We start from the raw sequence: 12,668 nt of genomic DNA on the forward strand, positions 1-12,668 counted from the left end.
TTCACCAAAATGATGCAAAAGTGATACTTTTTATTTCATTTTGTGTCACACTGGCTTTCCTTTATTCAAGAAGTATGTATTTTGCCCAATTGGAAGACATAGAAGACTTGGAGTGATCACAGGGTTAAGTGAAAGAAGGCTTTCAGAAAATTTTGTGTTCAATACCCTTCATTTATAATTATTGTTTTTTCCTTTCCTTTCTCCCTTCATTCTCATTAGTCGCTAAGAGATGAAAATTGCTCTTTTGTCTTGTCAGGAGACACCAGCCTTTGAATGACCTCCTTTTGCATTATCTCCCTCCTTCTTGATACTATTTTCCCTTGTTTCCATGACATCATCTCACGGTTTCCCTCTCCCAGATCTTTTTGGCGCCTACTTCTCAGTCTCTTTTGCTGAATATTCTTTCCCTTCCTGATCCTTCCGCAATAGCAATAAAAATTTAAATCACTGCAAGTGCGATTTATTCCAAGCTTATTACATGCCAGGCACCCAGTGCCAAACCTTTAAAACGCATTATTAGCTTTTCATAGCAACTCCCTCAAGATAAGTATTACTTTCTATTTCTAATTTGCTACTAATTTAATTACTATTAATTGACACATATTTCAGATGATGAAACAGGCCGGGAAGTTAGAAAACGTACTTAGGATCATGTAGTTATTTAGTGGTACAGTCAAGGATAAGACACTGGACTGACTGACCCCAAAGTCTGTGTTCCTTACTTGAGTTAGCCCTCATGTGCACAGGACCCTATGAGGTTGGTGTTATTATTATATAGAGATGATACGTGAGGAAAACAAGGTCAACAGACATAATTAGCCAAACGTCACAGCAGCAAGTGGCTTGTGCGCCATACACAAGGATGCAGCCTTTAAAGAATACTTGTTTGACACAGGCTTTTTCCACCTTTCTTTCACATTCTCTCCTTGCTGCAGCTATCCCTCCTGCTGCCTGGCAACCATCCCTTCTCCCTTCAGAGTTGCATTATCACATTCAGTTCAGGTATCAAGTTTCCAGTCTATGCTTTTGGTGCAAATGGTTTTGAATTTGAAGTATGCAAGAGGAGACAGCTGCAACAGTGAGTGGAGGAGAGATAAATTGTTCAACTTGTGGTGCTGGGGAGAACTTCATTACCTGATTGGAAAAAAGGCCAGTTTCCTTTCTCCCATGACACTAAATATGAATCCCAGACACATTTGAGAAGTAAATGTAGATTTTATGCAATTATGTACTAATCATATATTTTTTCATATATTTTTAATCATATATTTTGTTGTTATAAAATGAATAAAAAGAATCAAATGTTCAAAAGCAACCCCTTTGAAAGCTGCAACACAATACATGTTAAATCTCTGGGTTGGAGAGAACTTTCTATAGTTAAGACTAATGAAAGAAAGTATAAAGGAAAAGATCGATAATTCAGAAGACAGCATTAACAAAAATACCAACAGTAAGCTGAGAAACACTGGCAACAAATATGATGGACAGGGGGCAGGGTTGGCAACAAATAAGAGAAGCAATAATAACAACAAATCTGTATTGTGTTTAGACAGTTAACATTTATTAAGGTCTTACAAAGTGCCAGGCATATTCTACAAGCTCTACATGGCTTTATCCTTCATCCCATTCTTACAACAAGCCCTGAGATAAATCTTGTTTTAAAATTTCCACATTCTAAAACACTCTAACGGGGGGGGCGGTTGGGGCGGAGGGAAGTGCATAAAATATAAATTTACAACTTAACAAATTATTATAGAGCAAATTACCATAAAGATCAAGAAACAGAACACACCAGAACTCCAGAAATTCCTGTAAGTCCTTGCCCAATCACAACCTCTTTCCTCTCTCCCAAACCAAACCAAACCAAACACTCTCATGACAGTTTTGGCTATTGCTTTCTTACTTTTCTTTATAGCTTTACCACTCAAATATAGATGCCCAAACACTATTGTTTCTTGAGCTTTATGTAAATAGAACCATAATGCATATACCCTTCTGTATCCAGCTCATTGCCCTTACAATTATGCTTCTGAGATTCAACCTGGTTGCATGTGGCATTGGTTCATCATTCTCAGTATTGTGTTTTCTATGACTTTACAAGAATTTATCCTTTTACTGTCGATGGACATTTGGGCTGTTTCCAGTTTGGGACAATTATGAAAACTGTTGCTAAGAACATGTTTTTAATGTTTCCTGGTACATATGTGCACACACAACGTATATATGTAGGAGAGGAATTGCTGGCTCATAGATTATGTATATTTTCAACTTCACTAGACACCACCAAACTGTATACCAAAGTTGTACCAATTCCCACTTCCACCATCAGTGTTTGAGAGTTCCTGTTGCTCCACATTCTCACAAACACTTGACACTGTCAACAAAGCTTCATAACTTTTGCTTCAGGTTTTGTATGTCTATTATTACATTTCGTTCAAGGTAATTGTGTATGCTACTATAAATGAAATATTGGTTTAAATTTCATTTTCTAAGTGCTTATTGATGGTGTATAGAAATATAACTGGTATTTTGATGTTGATATTGTATACTGACTTTGCTAGTCTCTCTTAATAATTTTAATCTGTAGCTTCCTTAGAATTTTTCTGCATACACAAGCACATCATCTGTGAATGATGGCAGTTTTACTTCTTCTTTACCAATCCATATACATTTCTTTTTCTTACCTTACTGCATTGACTGGGACCTAGAGTACAAGAAGTAGTGAGAAGAGACATTCTTGTCTTATTCCTGAACTCAAGGGGACCACTTTGAACAATTCAACGTTAAGTGGATGCTTGCTGCAGGTTTTTAGTAAATACCACTTATCAGTTTAAAAATGTTTCTTTCCATTCCTAATTTACCATATGTTTTTAAAATAATCAATGGATGCTGAATTTCATGAAATGCTTTTTCTGTATCTATTAAGATTATCATATGCTTCTTTCTCATTTATTAGGTAAAATGCTAAATTACATTATTTGTGTTTCTAATAGTAAACCAACCAGGCATTCCTGGAATAAACAAGATTTTGTCCTGATTTATTACAATTGTTATATATTACTGGATTCAATTTGCTAATATTTTGTTTAGGATTTTTAGATCTATGTCTGTAAGAGAGAGTCACCTATAATTTTCCTCTCTGTATAATGTCTTTGTGAGATTCTGGTATCAAAGTTTTGCTGGTCTCCTAAAACTAGTTGAGGAATACAATTCTCCTTTGGCTTTCTTCATTTAAAAACCAGGCAACTGAGGTCCAAGGTGTTTAGATTATTTTTCATAACTGCATTAAATCCAATTATTTACTTGTATCCATGATTTATTAAGCCAGCCTCTTTAGAGCTAGTCATTACCTTGTTTCCATTGTTTCACCGTTATAAACCCACTGAGAACAGCATCCTTACTCAAATACAGGTTTGTACATGTGAACAATTATTTCCTGAGGATACATTCCTAGAGGTGATGTTGCTGGAACAAGCACTATGTTTCACAGGAACCAGAGCAGAAAGAGAGGTGGCCTGTGGCACATCCTACTTTAGTAGCTCTGGCTCACATTCAGGGCCCTTCCTCATCTCTTAACTTGCTGGGAATACCCTTTAACTCTGAGCTACTAGAGACTTCAATACTTAAAAATATTTAAAGGTCAATTCAGCTCTAAGAAACTCTCCAAATTAAGTTTTCAAATGATTTGGCAGGAGGAGGGGGTTGTTTTAAACATTTTCAATGGAACTTTCCAAACCCACATGAAATTATAGAAAATGAATGATGAATCCCCATGTACCCATCATTCAGCTTCAAGAATTATCAATATGTTGCATAACTTGTCTCATCTATAGTCCCCCACATTTTGATGAAGTATTTTAAAGCAATTACTAGATATCACATCAAATGGTATGATTCATATATGTGTGTGTGTGTGTGTGTATATGTATGTGTGTGTATGTGTGTGTGTGTGTATGTGTATATATATATATATATATATATATAGACAGAGAGAGAGAGAGAGATGGCAATCGTACTCTGTTTCCCAGGCTGGTCTCAAATTCCTGGCCTCAAGTGATCCTCCCGCCTTGGTCTCCCAAAGTGTTGGGATTACAGGTGTGAACCACCATCCCTGGCCTGATTCTTCTGTATTCTACCCATGGTTCTACCTCCCCTTTTTGTTCCAGAATTTTTATTGGGGTAAAAGTTACAAAAAATTCACCATTTTGACCATTTTAAAGTGTACAATTCAGTGGCATTTAGTACACATTCCAAATATTTTTTATTTGTACATTTCTTATATTCTGAGTCCATTTTTCCAGAATTTTATTAGCTTTTTGTACAAATTTAGATGTCTCCTGATTTCTTTTTTTTTTTTTTTTTTTTTTTTTTGAGATGGAGTCTCGCTCTGTCACCCACGCTGGAATGCAGTGGTGGGATTTCTTCTCAGCAGATGCAGACACTTCTCTGAAGACCAACAGCAGAATTGAAGTCTCAGGATAGGTAAAAGCTTCTGTAAACATCCAGATCCACAGCCCCAACCACTTTCCCTTCACCCTGGCTGAATACCACATCTTGAAGCAATCAACTACTAAAAGGCTGCTCAAACTCCCTTTTTTCTGTAATGAGACTACTTCACCCCCCTTTTTATTTGGCTACTCTAAATTCTCCTTTTAAAGGAATACAACAGCCCTCAATGACTTCTTGAGGAAAAAGAAGATAATCACAAATTCAGTTTCAACAAGCAGGACATTTTGCTATACTGTACCAACTAAGCCATGTTCCTCAATCCAGCTTTTGGGAGTCTGAGAGGAAATACCTCTCAGAGCAGGGAGTCAAGGAGATATATTTGTATTCCAATCTGAAAACTGTACTTTGTATAAAGGTGGCTGGTCAGGTTGCTTGTGGAGGGGTTGGGTGGTTGGACAAGAAGAGGGATGTGATTTGGGCATTCCTGAACCTTTGGCTCCTTATCCTCACAGGAGGAAAGGAACTTGGGCAAAGTAGTTAACTTCTCCACTTCAGCTTCCTGATCAGTAAAACGGAGACAATAACAGGAAGTCCCTGACAGGGTTGTGGTGAGAATTAAATGAAGGAACACTTGAGAAGTCTTTAAAAGAGCGCCTGGTGCACTGTAAGTACTGTGCCACAGAATGCCATCATAATGACACCAATCGCCTCTCTCCAAACTCTCTGAGCACCCTTGTAGATGGATTACCTAAACCATCCCTCCCAGACCCTTCACATAGGATGTCATTAAAGGCAGTAAAGCTACTCTCTCTCGTGTGCAGGGGAAAAGAATATAATCCCTTTATAAGCTAACCAAATAAATTCTCTCAGAGCACGAACTGCCCTTGCACGAAGAACATACCTCCGGGGATGCTTGCTTAGTTGGGGAGGTGAGTGAGGCTCTCTGGACCTAGCTGAGATGGCCCGGATCTAAAGGAAGAGAGCAGCTCAAATTCTCCACAGAATAACTTAGAAACTTTGAAGGATGGGAGCTGGTAAGCCAAAGAGGTGAGGGAGCTCTAGGGTCAGGCAGGAAGCTCAATGGAAGAGAAATTTGAGATAAATTGTTCTAATATTCTTCTGTGTAGTTTGCTGATTTGTTGATTTTTTTTTACTTTTTTTTCCTTTTTTAAAATTATACTTTAAGTTCTGGGATACATGTGCAGAACGTGCAGGTTACATAGGTATACACATGCCATGGTGGTTTGCTGCATCCATCAACCTGTCATCTGCATTAGGTATTTCTGCTAATGCTATCCCTCCCCTAGCCCCCCACCCCACAACACGCCCCACTGTGTGATGTTCCCCTCCCTGTGTCCATGTGTTCTCATTGTTCAACTCCCACTTATAGGTGAGAATGTGCAGTGTTTGGTTATTCTGTTCCTGTGTTAGTTTGCTGATAACAATGGTTTCCAGCTTCATCCATGTCCCTGCAAAGGACATGAACTCATCTTTTTTTATATCTGTATAGTATTCCATGGTGTATATGTGCCACATTTTCCTTATCCAGTCTATCATTGATGGGCATTTGGGTTGGTTCCAAGACTTTGCTATTATGAATAGTGCTGCAATAAACATATATGTGCATGTGTCTTTACAGTAGAATGATTTATAATCCTTTGGGTACATACACAGTAATAGGATTGCTAGGCAAATGGTATTTCTGGTTCTAGATCCTTGAGGAATCGCCACACTGTCTTCCACAATGGTTGCACTAATTTACACTCCCACCAACAGTGTAAAAGTGTTCCTATTTCTCCACAGCCTCGCCAGCATATGTTGTTTCCTGACTTTTTAATGATCGCCATTCTACCTGGCATGAGATGGTATTTCATTGTAGTTTTGATTTGTATTTCTCTAATGACCAGTGATGATGAGCGTTTTTTCATGTTTGTTGGCCGCATAAATGTCTTCTTTTTGAGAAGTGTCTGTTCATATCCTTTGCCTACTTTTTGATGGGGTTGTTTTTCTCTTGTAAATTGGTTAATGTTTTACTGGTTAGCCTTTCAAAACAATTTCTGGCCAGGCACAGTGGCTCATGCCTATAATCCCAACACTTTGGGAGGCTCCGGAGGATTGCTGAAGCCAAGAGTTCGAGACCAACCTGGGCAACCCAGCAAGACCCCATCTCTACAAAAAATAAAAATGAAAAAATTAGCCAGGCATAGTGGCACATGCCTGTAGTCCTAGCTGCTTGGGGAACTGAGGCAGGAGGATCATTTGAGCCCAGGAAGTTGAGGCTGCAGTGAGCTATGATCATGCCACTACACTCCAGCCTGGGTGACAAAGCAAGACCCTGTCTCAAAATAAAAATAAATTCAATTAAAAAATTTATTGTAACATTGTTTAGTGTAGTACATGCTCAACTAAAAAGAAATAACTTTTTTTTCTTTCTTTTCTTTTTTTTCTTTTTTTGAGACAAAGTCTCATTGTCACCCAGGCTGGAGTGCAGTGGCATGATCTTGGCTCACTGCAACCTCCACCTCCTGGTTTCAAGAGATTTATTGCCTCAGTCTCCCTAGTAGCTGAGATTACAGGCACACACCACCATGCCCAGCTAATGTTTATATTTTTAGTAGAGAAGGGGTTTCGCCATGTTGGCCAGGCTGGTCTCAAAACTCCTGACCTCAAGTGATCTGCCCACCTCGGCCTCCCAAAGTGCTGGAATTACAGGTGTGAGTCACCACACCCAGCCCAAAAAACACCTTTCACAGAAAGGGGAAAAAGTAGAAGTGAAAGTTCCCCAGCTCCCCACAGTCTGGTCTGGGGTGTGTTCTTCCAGATGATGCTTTTACACAAACACAAACATATCTATTCTTGTTCTTTTTCTATAAAAGTTGGGTCATAGCAGGTACATGGTTCTGAGACTCTATTTCGTATTGCCTGCTGTGCTAAAATAAACCCTCTCCACCGTCCCAAACCTTCAGCAACATCCTGCTACTTGCTTTGTGCTGTTTATGCTCTTTGGACCAGCTGCTTGAGAGTTTTCTCTCAGTGAAAGGAAGAAATTATAGTTTCACCTCACTACAATCATATGGTAATAACAGCTACTGCTTATGGTACCCCTAGTGTGTCTGGCAGTCTCTTTGGTGCTTTACTTGAATTCTCATACCCATTCCTCACAACAACCCCTTCGAAGTCGGTCCCACTATTATCCTATGTGGGTTCACAGATGAAAACTCAAGACTCAAAAGGTAATGAGTGGGAAATTAAGGAGAAAAGCACATATGCTGGAGGCAGGACTTGGGCATTCAGCATCTCCTTAAATCTTTATAATGACCTTATGAGGGAGCTTTCACCCCAAATGAGGACACTGAGGCTGCAGAGTTCACAGAGCAAGCAGCATTCCTGTTCTCTGCCAGGATGAAGCCACTGAGAGTTCATAAGTACATCCATCCCTTTCCGTAAAACTTGATGAAAGAAAGCTAGCAAAGATCTGAAAACATGGAGGTACACACAGTGCTCAGTGATTGCAAAACTCAATATAATAAAGATGTCAATCTTCCCCAAAGTTATCTATAGATTTAACCTGATTACTATCAAAATCCCAAAGGGATTTTTCACAGATATACACAAGTTGGCCCAGCATGGTGGCTCATGCCTGTAATCCCAGCACTTTGGGAGGTTGAGGCGAGAGGATCACTTGGGGCCAGGAGTTTGAGACCAACCTAGGCAACATTACGAGACCCAGCCTCTACAAAAAAAAAAAAAAATTAAAAATTAGCCAGGTGTGGTGGCACATGCCTGTAGTCTTAGCTACTTGGGAGGCTGAGGTGGGAGGATCATTTTAGCCCAAGAGTTTGAGGCTGCAGTGAGCTACAATCACGTCACTGCACTCCAGTCTGGGCAAAAGCACTTGTTAGGGGGAGATAGAAGAGGAAAAGAAACTCTCAAAACTCAACAGTAAAAAAGACATAAAGATGTATATGTGCCACATTTTCTTAATCCAATCTGTCACTGATGGACATTTGGGTTGATTCCAAGTCTTTGCTATTGTGAATAGTGCTGCAATAAACATACGTGTGCATGGAAGGGGAACATCACACACAGGGGCCTATCATGGGGAGGGGGGAGGGGGGGGGAGGGATTGCATTGGGAGTTATACCTGATGTAAATGATGAGTTGATGGGTGCAGCACACCAACATGGCACAAGTATACATATGTAACAAACCTGCACGTTATGCACATGTACCCTACAACTTAAAGTATAATAATAATAAATAAATTTAAAAAAAAAAAAAAAAAGACATAAAGATTCCATTAAAAGGCTTGGCACAGTGGCTCACACCTGTATTCCCAGCACTTTGGGATGCTGAGTTGAGAGGATCACTTGAGGCCAGGGGTTTGAGACAAGCCTGGGCAACATAGTGACACCCTATCTCTAAAAAAAATTAAAACATTAGTCAGGTATGATGGTGCACATCTGTGGTCCTGGGTACTCAGGAGGCTGAGGCAGGAGGATCACTTGAGTCCATGTCAAAGTTTCAGTGAGACATGATTGCGCCACTGTACTCAATCCGGGTGACAGAGTGAGACCCTGTCTCCAAAAAAAAAGTAAAAAATAGATTCCATTAGACAATGAGCAATATATGAACAGAATTTCACCAAAAAGAATACGCAGATGGCAAAAAACATGTTCAACATCATTAGTCACTAAGAAATGCAAATTAAAACCACAATAAGCTAAGGTATCATTGTACACCTATACGAATGGCTAAAATAAAAAACAGTAATACCAAATGTTCACAAGGATGCGGAAAAAATGAATCTCTTATACAATGATGTTAGGAATATAAAATGGTAAGGCTCTGGAAATCATTCTGGCAATTTCCTATGAGACTAAACGTGTACTTATCATATGACCCTGCAAGTGCACTCTTGGGCATTTATCCCAGAGAAATGAAAACTTATAGTCACACAAAACCTGCATGCTGATGTTCACAGCAGCTTTATCTGTAATTGCAAAACCAGGAAACAACCCAAATGTCCATCAAGTAGTAATTGGATAAAGAAATTCTGGTCTGTCCACCCAAGGGAATACTATTGAGCTGGAACAAACTACTGATACACACAACAACCCAGATGCAACTTAAAAGGATTACATTTGGTGAAGAACGTCAATCCCAAAAGACTGCATAGTATAGGACTCTATTTATGTAACATTCTTGAAATTAGAAAATTTTAGAGATACAGAACAGATTAATCATTGCCAGGGAGCAAGGATGGGGCAGAATGGGTATGATTATGAAGGGGAAGCACAAGGGAGGTCATTGAACAGTTTTATATCATGACTGTGGTGGTTGTTAAACCTATACATGGGATAAGACCACATAGAAAAACACACGCACATACAAATGCATGTAAAATGGTGAAAATTAGGTCTATATTCTAGTTAACAATCTTGTAATAATTTCCTGAATTTGATATTGTACTATAATAACATAAGGTGCCACCATTAGAGGAAGCATGGTTTCAGGTACATGGGACTCTATGTACTTTTGCAACTTCCTTGTGACTCTATAATTATTTTAAAATAATTTTTTAAAATAACTAGTGTGGGGCCAGGTGCGGTGGCTCATGCCTATAATCCCAGCACTTTAGGAGGCCAAAGTGGGCAGATCATTTCAGGTCAGGAGTTTGAGACCAGCCTGGCCAATATGATGAAACTGAGTGTGTAATAAAAATACAAAAATTAGTTGGGCATGGTGGCACATGCCTGTAATTGCAGCTACTCGGGAGGCTGAAGCACAAGAATGGCTTGAACTGGTGAGGTGGAGGTTGCAGTGAGCCGAGATCATGCCACTGCACTCCAGGCTTGGTGATAGAGCTAGACTCTGTCTCAAAAAAAAACAAAAAACAAAAAAACTAGTGTGGGATTCCAGGGTGGCAGAAAGTAGCCTTAGCGAATTTCTTTGCTAGACTTGTTTTTCCTGTGTTAGCTGTCTTCTATGCACAGCTGGGGTAGTTTAAAAATTCCTCCTCCTTTCGACAAGTTTTACAAACAGTGCTAAAAAGAAGTGTATCAGTGCTTCTTTGTAAAAAGCATTATTATGTTTTCTTAAGTGAGTTATTTTAATATTTACAAATAAAAATTATATACACATGGTGAAAATATTAGTACTTTTAGACCCTAAAGAGCTTTTGCTAATGTAGGTTACAGAGCTATCAATATTTATTATATTAGAAATCAAAAGTGCAAATTTTTAAAATATGTATTAATGCATTTAAAATAATAAATCCACTGATTATTGTACATAAAATGTTATTAAAATAATTGCATTTTCATAAACAAAGATTTTAGGAATGTTTTACATTTCTGAAAATCTCTTAAATGTCTGCCTCAGTACAAGACAGCTAGATTCTCGTATTTGCTTCTGCATTTAATGTTGTAACATGCTGTTTTGGATAAATCATATGAAGACAAATCCAACCTCATGGAGATATGTAGTTGGAAAAAGGATTTCCCAGTCACTTGAAAGGGTCTCAGTCTCAGGTGTCTCCAGGACTCCTCACACCACACTTTAAGAACCAATATGTTAGAGAGACATATTGAAACATTTTCAGATAAAAAAAGTCAGCAATTTGCATTAAAGTACTCCAAAACACACACACACATACACAGACACACACACACACACCCCCATGTACATATAGTTGATTCATTATTTGTGGCAGTTATATTCTATAAAGTCACCTTAACCAATGAATTACCAAATACCAAGCCACTGCTCCTACTAGAAATACAGGTTTAGGTTCCTGGGAGCCTCTCATTGCATTCCTTAAAATGATCAATACACACAACCTTGTTTTATGTATGCTTCTGTCTAAAGACACCCTCTTTAATATATATTTCTTAAAATAATACATTATATGCAGTATTTTATAGTAAACCACTAGCCAAGAAGGGTTTAACATTTTCCTGATCCTGGGTTAACATAACCATAAATTTCTTTGGTTTTCAAAAGCCTCACAACCATGCTGTCCACTATGCTTTTTCTAATCAGCAGTTATCTCATGAATCTACAAACTTTGCTGCTTTTCCATTTATTCCATAGCTTCATCACACACTAAAGATGTTACTTTAGCACCATACAGAGTGTCTTCACACATAGATTGGCAAATTTCCTATTCCTTTTTCTGGATGTACTGTGTTGCTGATTTATTAACATTGAACTCACAGCAGACAGCGTTATAAATCATGCCTAATGGAAGCCTATCTAACACATGTATTTTCCCCTATAGGGAACATCACTGCCTTCTGGCTCTTAGAAACACTAGACGGTACTTCAGCACTATGATTGGGGGCCATTTTAAACAGTGAAATCACCAACAAAAGCCATTAAAATATCACTAAATCAACTATGAAAAGAACACTTACTTACAGTATGAGAGCAGAAACAAGAACATCACCTTTTCTAACCTCAGCTGGGAATACTGAGTGCCTGACAACTAAATTGTTTTGCCACTCTGTGCAGGTCTATGAATGACTATTGAAAGCACTGCAAGTATCAATTTGGGGTTACAGATAAGTTTGAAGTAAGTGAACTTGCAAATATGCAATCTGTGAATAATAAGAATCAACTTTTTATATATGTATATATATATAACTACATTTATATATATAAGAATCAACTATATATATAACTATATATATGTAGTTTTATTTATATATATAAAACTACAGACACATGTATATATCCACACAAATATGTGTGTGTGTGCCATTCAAATGATGAGCAGAAATTGTAATTGTTGAAGCTGGATGATAGGTATATGGGGATTCATTTCACTAGTCTAATTTTGTGTATGTTTGCAATTTTCCATAAGATAAAGTTTTGTAAAGTGGTTTATTTTGGACTGCATTGCATTTCCACTTTCTTTAATTCCTTACCAGCATGCAGAAGTCTGCAGCTGTCAAAGGTGAAGTTCAAGTGACATTTTGGGACAAACTGCCATCCACCACCAACCCAACCTACCACACATCCTCCTGGGGGGTACTAATCCAGTACGCACTCCCTGCTATAACAGGGACAGTGACAGGCAGAATTGTAACATCAATAGCTCTTTCTCTTGGAGAGAACCTCTGGGTCAGAGGCAATGGAACCCTGTATTATTTTGAGAGCCCACTGAGCCCAGACCAGTTGACTCTGTGGAAGTGTGGTTTTAACGTGCATGTATG

The 12,668-nt window shown here is 38.5% G+C and overlaps 1 protein-coding gene across 2 annotated transcripts in view; it reads right to left on the reverse strand.

Moving 5' to 3' along the window:
• The window catches only part of SLC25A53 (solute carrier family 25 member 53), a 58,361-nt gene that overhangs the window by 19,386 nt on the left and 26,307 nt on the right, over nt 1-12,668 (reverse strand). Inside the window, exon 3 of one of the 2 annotated variants that reach the window (XR_007722569.1) lies at nt 1,540-11,008. The exons of the other annotated variant lie outside the window; for it this stretch is intronic. The gene's annotated coding sequence lies outside the window, so the exon portion shown is untranslated. Of the gene's footprint in view, nt 1-1,539; nt 11,009-12,668 lie in introns of those variants that run through there. 2 annotated transcript variants of the gene reach the window in all.

This window comes from Macaca thibetana, chromosome X (assembly GCF_024542745.1).
Source record: "Macaca thibetana thibetana isolate TM-01 chromosome X, ASM2454274v1, whole genome shotgun sequence".
NCBI lineage: Eukaryota > Metazoa > Chordata > Mammalia > Primates > Cercopithecidae > Macaca > Macaca thibetana.